Below are 12,895 nucleotides of genomic sequence, written 5' to 3'. Positions count from 1 at the left end.
GCTCTCCTGTTTAGTTCTTTAGCACTGGAAAAAGGAACCTTGATTTCCTCCACTCCAGGCTTTGAGGAAGAAAGGTGTTGGGGAGATGCTTTATTATTATTATTATTATTATTGTCATCTAGTAGCATTGCTTGCTCTGTTTCTAGAGTCCGAAATAGAACTCGGAAACTTTTGGACAACTTTTGATTTAGAGAAAGCAAACTTTTTAATAAGTTTCCAGCATCCTGAAATGAACTTTGCTGTCATCTGAACACATCGCAGATTGGCAAAACCATATTTAATGTGTTTGCTTACTTTTTCTTCCCCCTTTCGTATTTGCTTTCACCGCAGAATGGTAATGTTGGGGACCTCGGGTAATCGCTCATCAATCTATCCACCTGACTGTCAACAGCTAATTTAGAGTTCTTTAAAGTGTCACTTACCTTGAATAATGCTGGCCTAATTCCCCATAGACTTTTGAACATGCAGACCTTGACTGGGGTTATTTCTTCTGCGGTGTGCCAGAGGAGAATAATYCAGTGCAAGTGATCTAACCTTGTTATATTTTGCCACATATTCCCTGGTGTTTTCTGAACTCTTTCATTCCTTGCTGATTAATTAAAACCCTTAAGTGGTTATGCTAAAAACTAGTCAAAAACCAACTAGTCAGGGAAGGAGGAATGATACGCAAGAGGCTGGTATCTTGGCTCAGGGAAAGCATCCAGAAAATYTGGGGTGTGTGCAGAGTTCTTGCCCCAAATTTGTTTGACATTTGAGGTTTGACATTTTCCCCTCTTGAGCTGCTTMATATAATGAAATCTCTGATGCTTTTTTAATTGTGTTGTAACACCWGTAATATGCGGTGCAAAACAGGCATCATTTAAGATTCACCTTCATTTCCATTTTCCATAAACATAYTGATATTTCCTGTATTTTTCTTTTTTTCCTTTTGTTGTTGTTGTTTTTGTTTGTTTGGGATTTTTTTTTGGCATAAGTCTCATTACAGAAAGCTAAGTGTGTTACAGTGTAGGGAGCAGGGTCATACCAGGTTTTGTACRATTCAGTTCAGAGCTTGAGATTCTCTTTGCAGCATGAAACACCGTAGTCTTTGCTTCCTGCACCTCCTTGGAAAGATTTTTGATGGTGGCTGCCAGATAAGTTGATGGCTTTCTTGTGACCTTCTGCACGCTGAGCAGCTGCCCTACAACCAGCGACCTTTTCAAAGAGGTTGTTGCATGTTGAARACAATTTTTTGATGCTTTGAACTTGGGCTGGAATCAAAGTTGTGCCCCTCGGTGAGGAGCCTGCGGTATTACAGAGCCGGTCAGTGCCTAGATGAGCCTGCACCTTTGCTTTAGGTGGTCCATGCACAGAATTAGCGCATTACAAAACGCAGTTGTTGTGAAATTGTTCCCACGCGTTTCAATTTGTGCCCTCTGCTTGGAATTTCATGAGCCAGTGCTGCAAAGATCTCTGGAAGGATGGGATTTGGGAAAACAATCTTCTTGCATTCTTTGTGAAGTCCTGTCCGTACTGGATCAACTTTCTTGGCTGAAATAGCTGTCTGGAGGCTCAGTATGCCCGTGTGTAAAACCCTTTGGTCTGGCCCTGACACCAGACAAACCATACGTGCAATGATGCAGAAGGTCTCCACAGAGCTGCTGTGTGTAGGAAAAGAGTAGGTGTCCCTTTTTTGCTAGCCCCAAAACTGCTTCCAGTGGTGCCTTGACACTATTGCTAGATTGTGACAAATAGCACCTGATAGCTCATTGACTGCTTGCTTTACAATGTCCTATTTAATTTGTAGGACTCGAGGAAAAAAATATTTCCTTGTGAGCAATGAGACGTAACCGTCCTTATTCTCTATTCAGAGAGTAATCAGAGACATCCTGTTGCAAAAATAACAAGAGGGGAACCAAACGCAGCATGCCGCTAAACGCCATCCATCATCGCAGCCTGCCCACACGTCCTCCCCCCTCCCCTGACCCCTCCAGTCTTGTTTGGAAATACAGACAACTTAAAATGCTCTTCGTGCTTTGGTTGCACGTTAAACTCATGGAACGTTGATTGTGTTTTGCATTTTAGCAGCAGCTGATACGGGTTTGCCTGCTATGAGTTGTTTTTTTGTCGTTGACAAGTGAAATTTGGATGCGCTTGCATGACGTTCGATTTGACCGAAATGGTAGCAGCCTTTCCTAGTTTCCTGTTGCGTATGATTTATCTCCTGCTTTCTAAAGTAATGGATTTAATTTTCCCGCAGATTAATTTTAATAAATCTCTGGTGTTAGCAGTAGCAGCTGAGTTAGTTTAGCCTCCCGGATGACAAGTGTCCCGATCCATTATATTGTCGAAAGCGACGGTCTCGACCGCCCTTCTACACAGAACTAAATACGCTCTTGGTAAAAAGCGGCTGTTTTTATGAACTTACAGCGCTCCTGGATTTGCTGTGCTAAGCACTCATAAAAACTTAATAGTTGTAAAGGAATAGCTTTCCATCAAAGAAAGGTGGTGGTGGTGGGGGGAGCTGTTCCCATCTTGCTCATCAAACAACATTCTCTAAATAACTGACTTGTTTGCAACCATGCAGACACTTTTCAGTTGTGGTCCCATGGGATTTTGCAGCTTGCCACTAGTACCTGTGTCAGATCTCACTGCCCGGGTCTTTGGGAACGCTCACCCTCAGTCTGCCGCAGGTTTAGCACCAAATCCGTGTGCAGGGCCAGGAAGCATTGCWTGTGCGGCATCAGGAGATCATTAGGGTTGGAAGGGACCTCAGGAGATCGCCAGTCCAACCTTCTGCTCAAAGCAAGGGCAACTATGAGATCATTAGGGCTTTATCCAGTCTGTTTATTCTTAAAAACCTTCAAATATGTGCATAATGTGCTGTGGAATATAACTGCATTCTTATTATGCTGAATATATGCGCTCTCAAGCTTGCTGTTCCGTGTGCATTTAAGAAGTTTGAGTCTCTTAACTTGATAGAAGTCATCACAACACTGCTAATGCCTTGGAGGTTTGCAAAGAAAGAAATCTTAAAGTTGTTTGTAAAATCTTTTCCCTGGAATCCTATTAATCTCCTCGGTTAGCAAAACACGTGGAGTGCATGTGCATGAAATGTGAAGTTCCTAGTTCCAGTGGCCACTGTAAGTTATTACTGCGATTAATGAAAACTGTGTCATGCTTTTCCTACTTGTAGGCATGTGTGAGTGAAGGGTTGACTTTGGTCAGGTTAAATTATAAGCCAAACTCCTGCAGCATCAAACCAGAAGAGACTCTAAACTAATAATCTGTCTCACTGATTGGCTTATATTTATGAGCAATTGCAAAAAATATAACTTGCAGATTCAAAAACTGGTAGAAAACTGCCATGTGTCGGGCTTTCCGTATTTATTCGAGCTCTCCAGACATGGTTGCTGGTACCAGCCTCACAGCTACTGCAAGTTTAAAAATGAAAAAGTATGAGTGCATTAAAAAAATCTTCTCCTGTAACTGCTGTTGATAAGTTGGTGTAATTAGCTTAATTCTTTGCCGGCTAACACTAATGTAAATCAAGAATATGTCTACAGAAGTCAATGGAGTTACCTGATGTAAGCGAGGAAATCCATGTCCTGAGCTTATGCTGAAACTTGCAGTCAGTATTTCGCCAATCTGGTGTTTTAAGCCAGAAGTTTAAAATCTCCCCAAGGGCTTCAATACGACTTTGGTTCCCATTTAAAGATCAGCGTCTACTTAGCTGACTGGTCTGGTCCCTTGGGTGGTCATTTCAGATAGATTTCGTTGTATTTAGGTTTAGGCAAATAAAACAAAAACTCCATAAATCTACCGTTCTTCCCAAATAATCATTTTTAAGAGATCAGATGCTCGTTCCCTGCAGGGAAACATTCCAATATTTAGTTTAGAAAATACCTCATTTTAAAGGGACTGTCCTGAGATCTTTTGCATGATAAAAATGTTTCTTTTTGCAGTGGGAGGCTTTCCTCTTGTTTAAACAGGGCACAATTCAAAGCAGACGCCACCGCAACAGCCTTTTCAAGCAGCTTTTATCCTGCTTGTATGCAACCTTTATTATTTGAAAACAAGAAAATGCATTCTCTCCCCACCACCACCCTTCGGGCTTCCTTTTTTTTCCTCCCCTGTTTTCCAGAAGCTGTAATTGCCTGTATTTGGTATACAAGAAATTAAAAAGGGAGCTTTATATTTGTGACTTTTACAATTATTTGTAAAAATGTAGTCCTTGGCATTTTGAACGGCAGGTTTTCTTTTTTCTTTCTTTTTTTTTTCTTTTTCTGGCCTGACCACGTCATGGAGAGGTGGGGGGAGAAACCTTGAGGCTAAAACACAGTTTAATGAGAATAAAACCTACATCAAAGAGTGGACTAATGGAATGATATAATGCTTGCTGTGTCATTTTCCCAAAGGGGGTATGGATGACAGTACTTATATTTCAATTATCTATTCACTCTCTGCATAAGATGTTGATTAAATGGGTCTAAGGTATTAAGAGCCCTTTTGTGGGATTTGCCGAAAAATGGTGATGCTGCACATTATCCTCAGCTCAGAATGTGTATTAGCAGGAAATTATATAGCTCTAACTATATCTCTGTTTTGTTCCTTAAGGCAGTGAAAAAGATTGTTTTATGAACTCTTAACGTAACGTTCAGGACCAAGAAGTTGCTCGTCTTTGCCTGCTCCGTCTGCTTGCGACGAGCGCTGTGGAGCGCCGATACGGGCTCCTAATGGAGATGTCTTATCTGCTCATGGATAGACGTCTTAACCGCTTTTTTTTTTTTTTTTTTTAATGATGATTTGGGATGAGTGGTTTTCTCCAAAGGTGGTTGTTTCAGTGAGTTTCCCCTCTGTGATGCTGCACAACTGAGCTAAAATGAAGTTTAGAGCCCAGGTTCCTGCCCTGAACTTATATGCAGGGTTTTCCTCCTGGCTCTTCTTTCTGTGTCTGTCAAACATTTCAGGTTCGTGTTTGTAAATCCTGGCTTAATGCAGTCCAAATCCCCACACTTTGTTCCGTGTGTTAGTATTGAACCTTATCTACTTTAACTGCAGCAGCATCATTCTTCAGCGTGTGCCAAACGTTCTAGGAAACGTCGCTACTCAACAAGTCCATTACGGAGCTGCCTCTGGGTGYAAGCCGCTCTACCTTGATTTCTGTTTACCGTAAGTTGTGCTAGAAGTGCATTTCTTGCTCTGAAGGACAGAGTTTATCATACCTTCTACAAGTTATAACTTACATGCTATCAGCTTGGCGAGCCAGCTATAAAAGAGGTTTTTCTTGCACTTTAATTAGCTTGACAAATGCAGGCTCTCGCTGTTCAGTCTTAGTGACTAGGAAAGCTGCATTCCTGAGTTTAAGAGATGCAGAGAACCTCTGACACATTTTATTCAGAATTTCATTGATAAGGATGTGGAATCACATGGAATATTATGTTATGAATCAAGCAGTAAAGGAGCGGGAACCACCGTGATGCATTGCTGCCGTTGTGTAACAATAATACCTTGTATTCATGTTCCTGCACTTTGTATATATGAGGATTTTTTTCTTTTTTTTTCTTTCTTTTTTTAAAAACTTTTTCATCTGGGCATTTGTAAAATACAGCTTTAGATAGAACCATCCAAGATGAAAAACCCAGATAATATAGAAGCCCCAAAATGCAACCATTTTTACTCTCTTCTCTTGCATGGGAAAACGGAAGCTTTGCCTTGATGCAGCACCCTGATATACGGCAGCCCTCATCATTTAAAAAATTATTTTGGAACTGCCCCTAGTGTAGATCCAATCTTTTTTTTTTTTTAGAGATGAGATCTTATTTTACTTTAGCTTCCTAAAAGCATTGAGTATTTGGTTTTACTATAGGAGAGGAACCCTAAATTCAAACCTGCTAAACAGCAGAAATGGAGCCTCTGAGGCTTTGGTTCTTGCTGTACAGCCCTGGGACGGAGTCCTGGTGCTTTGGCAGTAGATTGTGTCAGATGTCCCCACTGTTCCTGGCGAGTGTTTTGTGCTTTTTTTTTTTTTTTTTTTTCTTTTTCTGTTTTCCTGACAGGTTATTCTTGTCAGTCCTGGTTTCAGTCACTCAAATGGTAAGATATCCATGTCTTCTGATGGACCATCATGTAGTTCATGTTGCCATTGTCAGTGTTTGCATGCTCAGTACCATCAGTCATAGGTGAATTTAGGAACAAGTTGAAAATGGGAAAACTAAGCTATGTACCAGTGAAGAAAAGATAGCGTGGGCAGCTAAACACAGGTTCTCTCTCACCCCCCCCCCCCTTTTTTTTTTTAATGGAGTAGAATCTTCATTTCAGCAGTTACTGCTAGGCTGTGGAGCTTTCATCTGCCTGGGATGCTCTGCTGAGATTGGCTTTCCTTGCTTTTTGGGGAATAAAAGATTCCTTCTTTTCTGTTCTCTGTGACAGAGGGTAAAAAGGGAATCTTCACATTCCCAAATATTCCAGGCTGTTTTTAAAGGACACTTTTGGACCCAAAATAGCTAGACCAAAGCCTGTAGAAAGATGGTAAGCCCTGGGTTCAGTTTAGGAGTACGTCCTGTGCTTAGTCCTCCACATCTCCTACTGTCTCCTGAGGACTTTTCATTTTGCTCWTATTAGAATTTTCAAGTACCTTTAAGCTAGCTTATGGTTAAACGTTATCATGTTTGAACACAGCTGAGAGCAGTTTTGTTGGTAAATTCAGCGGTGAAACACACAAGCCATAGCTGGTGGTGCTGAAGGTGACAGTGCTTGGCTTATCGTGACAGATACGGCAGTCGTGTCATCTCATACAGCAGTTTGCACTCAAATACAACATGTGCTAATGTGAAGAAATCTATGATATGTTGAAMAAACTCTAGAATTATCCTTGCAGTTTAATAATAGGGTGGGGGAGGGTTGTTGTTTTTGTGGCTTTTTGCTGACCRTTCACTGTCCGTATCGTTGCTATATTATTGCTATATTATAAAATAAGCTGCCTTGGATGATCTACAGCAGCAGTGTTGTGGGCAGCTCTCTCTTACGGTAACTTCTACATTTACACAGTACTTTCTTTCCTCTGGAAGAATCACCTCTAAGGTGAAAGAAGAGCATTCTGTAGAGTCTTAAAACGATCCCTGAAGATGYGGGCTTACAGGGCTGCAGAGGGAACTGCAGGTAGGCAGGAACTATTTTCTTATATMGCAATTTGGGAGGCTCATCTGCTCGATTGCTCTTCCGCTGAATAATGTCTATAGCCTGGATTTTCCTTCTGCTGCAGACTGTTACTTTTTGTCCTGCTTTCTCTGGATGTAGTGAATGACTTATTTTCCACATTTACATTGTTTCCAGSAAAGTATTTAGAGTTTATGATCCTGGCCTTCATGATCTAGAAAGGCTGGATGATCTTTTATTGGAGAAAAGGTTGATAGAACTTCAGTTTTCTCCATCTTGATGAGACTGAGAGGTAGCCTGAGACTTCTTTATCTGCTGCTTTCTATGCACTGGCTGAAAGTTGAGCAGAGCACATGTTTAGAGCCTATTCTGTAATCGTACTAAATCACAGAAAAACGTTTCTAGAGAGAGCGCATTACCCATTCTGTTTGTCAGCTGGTCACTGGTTCTTAAATGAATAGAGAATTTGAGTTTTTAAAATAAAATGAATGGATCACTTAACTGCCATGTTTTAAGGTTACGTTTGTTAGGTTAAAGAGGAGGATTTAGTTTAAATATTGCGGGGCCCATTTTTCAAATTTACTGTAGGTTTGTCTTGTAAGCACTTTAAAAAAAATATTTACATTTTCGTGACTGCAGGGAAGCTGTGAATATTATTATTCCCCCTATCACTCCTACCTAACAAAGACATATAACAAGGAGCGCTAACTCTCTGCAGGGTTGCTTGGAGTTGTTATGATTAGCATTCTGGTGTATATAACAAATGTAATAAGAACATAAACATTTTAAAAGTATAGGTCTTTTTCATTTTTAATTTCTTCTGAGTGGAGTGATGAGGCCCAATTGGAGTTTCTGCTTAATAGCAAAGGGCAGCATAATTTTCTTCCCCCCCCCCCCCTTTTTTTTTAATGACCAAATGTGCTGTTAGTAACTCCAAGTTTTGGTGGTGTTTCTCTAAGCTAYATCGTCCCAAACGCATAGTTGCTTTGGTCCTAGGCTCTCGAACCTGTGCACGATGACAGACCAGATCCTGACACTGTTCACTTGGAGCTGTGCAGGTAAAAATGAGGGCAGAATAGGGTTAGGAGACAGCCCCGTGCTGGGGGAGCCTTTTTACCCTCAAACTCCAGTTGTTCTTTCCTCTCTCGGGTTCAGATCCTTCTTGCCATGTCTTAGCGTGAACGTTGCATCTCGGTGGAAACTTTCAGCAAAATCATTTGAGTCAATTTTGATGTATGCAAGCATAAAAAAGAGAGATGTGTCCCTTTCAAGACGAAGTGTTTCTTTTAAACTAGACTTGTTTGTTTATGATTGCTTTAACATTCCCCGCTCTGGCAAGGGAGGCCGAACATCTGCAGCTCAGATTCTTTAGGAGCTTGGGAAACTAATTGCCTCCAATTTGGTTAAAATACAGCGCCAATTAGACTTTTCAGTCATAGCTGTATGCAGCCATGACGGGAAGATTTGGGTTCCACGCATGGGAGTTGACACAGATGCGGGATATTTTATCGCAGTCCATATTAAGTTACAGTAAATACACTTTTGAACCAGGATGGTAGATAGCGAAGCCAGAGCATGGTGACAACTCTGTGACAATTTCCGGCCAGTTATAAAGGTTTATGCATCGCAGTGCTTTATTACCTTCCTTGCCATGTATCGAAGTCCCGCTTTACCGAATCCTGCCTTATTTCCCTGTTGATGGTCCAGATGTCATTCAAAACCACTTCCAGTGTGGTGCCCATGGGCCTGGGTTTACTCTTCAGACAGAAGAAAGGTATTAGGGACTCAAAAAGGGGCAATTCATTTCAAAGAGCTTTGCATTTTAAAGAGGTTTATTTGAAACATTCAGGGCTGTAAACCCTTTATCGGGAGACACAATACTATAATGGTAGTCTAAACCCCTTATTTAAGTGCTTAAATGCGACCCATTAACCCTGCTCTTTAGGAGCACCCTACAGGTTTCATACCTCTTTTTTTGCAGATAGTTCCTCCCCAGTTCAGATTTTATTTCACAAAAGTTTTTAGAACTTCACACGTGGCTTCTGGCTATGTTAGGAATTGCAGTAGTGTACTACCCAGGTAAAGGGAATCTGACATAAAATCCCAATTCTTGTAGCGCAGGCACAGCCTGCTCTCCCACAGCAGTGCTTCTTTGGGGGTGAGACACCAGGTGAAGATCTGTGCACGACTCAGAGTCAGAGGGCAGAGGCTGAAATAAAGACAGAATGATAAAACTRCTTCTTTACCTGTAGAGCCAAAGTTAAATAATTAATTAAAAAAGAAAAAAAACAAAGACTTGACAAGGTTCCCTGTTTGTTTGTGTTCGTAGAGAGCCTCTCATCGGTCTTCAGTTGTAACGTATCCTGCTGCTTTGAGTTGATGGGGAAGAACTGAGTTCCCCATTCAAAGCGTAATTTAGTTTTACATTTTAGTTTTAAAATAAGTCCTCCTCCAGCCCTCATCATGAGTCATGAACTTTCTTGCATGACTGAGAGAGCATAAAAGAATATCTAGTCAGATCTTTCTGTACATTTTTTTTTCTTAAAATAGTACCATTTTAGCTCATTGATAGATATTGTTCAGCTTAATGAAATTCTGGTACTTTGCAAGATTAAGCYTCAGTCAGCAGGTTCTTGGGTCTTTCATAACCTTCAGTCACAATGTAACTGTGGGAGATGGCATAAAAAGTGAGAGCACAGATTGCTCATGTTCTGTAGCGCTTGTGACCGATATTAAGATCTACGTGATAGAAAAAAAGGCTTCTAGCAATAAATCCACTCTGCCAGTGTTATAGCTATTTTTCCTTTTAATTGGAAAGGGATTCCTCTCCTTGGAGACTAATCAAATCTGTAATTGAAAGTTGTGGTTGAAGATAAAAATGTTTTGTCAGTCATGCTTTAAGTCTTTTGTAGAAAAAGATAAGCTGTTGGAAACTTGTGCTAACTAGGTGTCATGATGTGTCCTCATGTAGCCACTGGGATTTCAAATCTCAGATCTAAACCTGGATGCTTTTTCTATCAGGTACCATCCACCACCTAATGGAAGAACTTTTTCTAGAGTTTAATCTGATATCTTCTGCAAAACATGGGAATCATTTTAGAAGAACCATCAACGAGAAAGCTACTGATCCAGACAATGTTCAGTTTGTTTCCATCACTGTTGTTGTTTTTACTGTATGACTTTTACAGCTGACAATGGTCATGAATATGGTTTTTATTACTAAAGATATAAATATGCAGCCTGAAAGGATTTGTGTGGAAAGTTAAATTTTAATTTCACTGCTGGTAGACTGCCATAATTTAGTTCTCCGCCGTGACTGCTGATTGGTTTTGAATGTTTTTCTCCTTGTTTTGAATTTGGAAGTTATGAGAGTGAGGTTTTTTTTTTGTTTGTTTTGTTTTTTTCTTTTTTAGCCTCCTATCAAAAATCCTTTCAGGGAAGCTGCTGTTGCTATTTGTGGCAAAATATGTCTTTTACAGCCAGGTGGGTCATTTTTTTTACAGTCAGTTGACTTCACGGCACTAGTGCCAGAAGACACCTCCCCTGCCGGTTCCAAACATCTGTCCATCTGGGGAAGCTGAGCTAGAAKTTACACAAATGCAATCCAGAGGTGTGCGTGAGGGAGATGGACTTTCCTCCCAGTTGCCTAAATCAGAGGAGCAGGAAGGCTTCTGCACAGGCATGGGTTATTGCAACTAATTAACACCCTCAGCTCCGCGTTTCTGTTGCTCCCAGTGCTTGTGGGATGGAGCTGTCTGYGGTGACCTCTTGGGTTGCTGGCCTTCCTTAATTTTCTTGGTTGATCTTGAAAAGCTGCCAAGGAATGTTCAGTAGTTTTTAGGTGCTGATCTTAAAGTAAAAAATAAAAAAAGAACAAYAACAACAAAAATACCCCAAAAGCCGAAAAAAGAAATCCCTTGGTGATGCTCCTCCAGCTGAGGGAGGTGACCAAGTTATTGCTCAGGATTCTGGTAGACATGATGATCACAGGCTCAGGTCCCACCCTAGTGCTGGTTGGTGGCAACTTAGTGTTGCCTGGCTGCAGGAGTTAAAACGATACCAGGAGATGCACAAATCTTGGGTGAATCAGCAGCTGCAGAGAATGAGGATTTTCTGATGTGCTAGGGCTTTCATGCCCATAAAAACTGTCGAAAGGAAGCAACTCGTGCATCTGTTTCTGTAACCCCTCATTATTGTTGGAAAAACATAAAACCTCAGACTGACGCTGTGGTCTAAGTTTGTAAATGTCTTCAAAAACTTTAATAACTTGTTGTTGACCTGGAAAAAGTTGGAGGGAGAGTACTTTCTCTGTCAACCTCTTACTGGTGACTAGTCTGAGGGCACTTTTAGTACCTACAGATTCCAGAAATAATAAGCAGCTTGTGATGCTTACTCCTGAAATCTGATTTTAATTATATTTTTGGAACAGTATTTGTGCACTGGACTTGTGTCTCAGATGCCGATGGTAAAACAAACTTGCAGAGATGAGAATCATACCCGTATTCTTTTTCTGCCAAATAACTTCTTTGGAGCTTCCATCATTGTCAGTTAGCATTTTAGACTGTTTTAGACTATTCCTCCTCATATTGTGACAGRTTGTTTTGACAGTAGGTGCGGATGAAATTCCTGTCCAGAGCAACAGTATTGAGATTAATCTGAGCCATCAGTCTCACCTTTCTTGTGAAATTCRTTAGGGTATTCTTTGTATGGTTGCAGCAAAACAAAAGGGCTTCCTCCCTCCCCTTTAGTTTGCCTTTTAGAAGTGGGCAGTGTTTCTATAAGAGGTCTCTGACAGACAGGGAGAAGAGAGAATTTGTTTTATTACCTATTGTAACAGGCTTTGAATCTAATTTATAATATAAAGCACTTATGTTTCCCCTGAAAAATATGCAGGCAGTCTTAAATGGTCACTTACATTCAAGCTTATGCTTTTATGTAAATATGTTTGGCATGCCCAGTTTCCCATTAAGACAAGGTCACAAATTGTATTTCTTGTATATTTACATAACATCTGAACATGAATTGCATACAACTGCTGATTGCATGAATACACCTACTCACAATTCATGTATGCTTGGTGTCTGCATTTATGTATAAGTGTCAATATGGTCACAGAGTTAGGTCAAAGCTTTAGAGGGTGATAGTGGGATTTTCCATATTTGCAAATATTGATTAGTTTTGAGGAGGGAGTTCATCTAGTTTCTTGATTATTTTTTTTCTGATTATAATTTTCTTTTTTTCTTCTCCCCCCTTTTAATACTAGTTTTTATATTATAATGCTGACTTTACGTTAGCAGCCATCTTCACAAAATGTTTTGCCAAAGATAGTGTAGGAGAGCATGTATATTGGTGAGACTATTGATCTTTAAAGACATTAAGCTTCCTAATGCTGCTGTGAAATAGGTAAGAATAGTACATTAATTTTATAGATGGGCAAATGGTTTCATTTGTTTTCCCTCTTTCAGTTTTTCTAAGTAATACTGTGAGTCAATAAGTGCTATTACACATGACTGTGGAGCCTATTAAATAAATATCCTTCACGAACGTGTGCGCAAGATCATTATGTACGTATAACCAACCCCATCTGTAAGGGGCACCTAGATTCAAAGGTGTACGCTATTGCAAACGAATTAAAATAGATTTCTGCAGTCCGAAGCTGCCATCGGTGATGCAATGGGTGAGGCTCCATGTCARCACCAGCAGTTGTGCAAGCAACCTGAATTTCACTGGTGTGGGATTCCTCCTGCTTGCACCCCGT

General features: G+C 40.5%; 1 protein-coding gene across 1 annotated transcript in view; it reads left to right on the top strand.

The window, feature by feature from the left end:
- The window catches only part of COX10 (cytochrome c oxidase assembly factor heme A:farnesyltransferase COX10), a 99,494-nt gene that overhangs the window by 68,312 nt on the left and 18,287 nt on the right, over positions 1 to 12,895 (top strand). The gene's annotated exons all lie outside the window — the stretch shown is intronic.

Source organism: Rhea americana, unplaced genomic scaffold (genome assembly GCF_003343005.1).
Source record: "Rhea americana isolate MKP2758 unplaced genomic scaffold, rheAme1 scaffold_138, whole genome shotgun sequence".
Taxonomy (NCBI): Eukaryota; Metazoa; Chordata; class Aves; order Rheiformes; family Rheidae; genus Rhea; species Rhea americana.
This window is presented reverse-complemented; position numbering and strand designations above follow the sequence as displayed.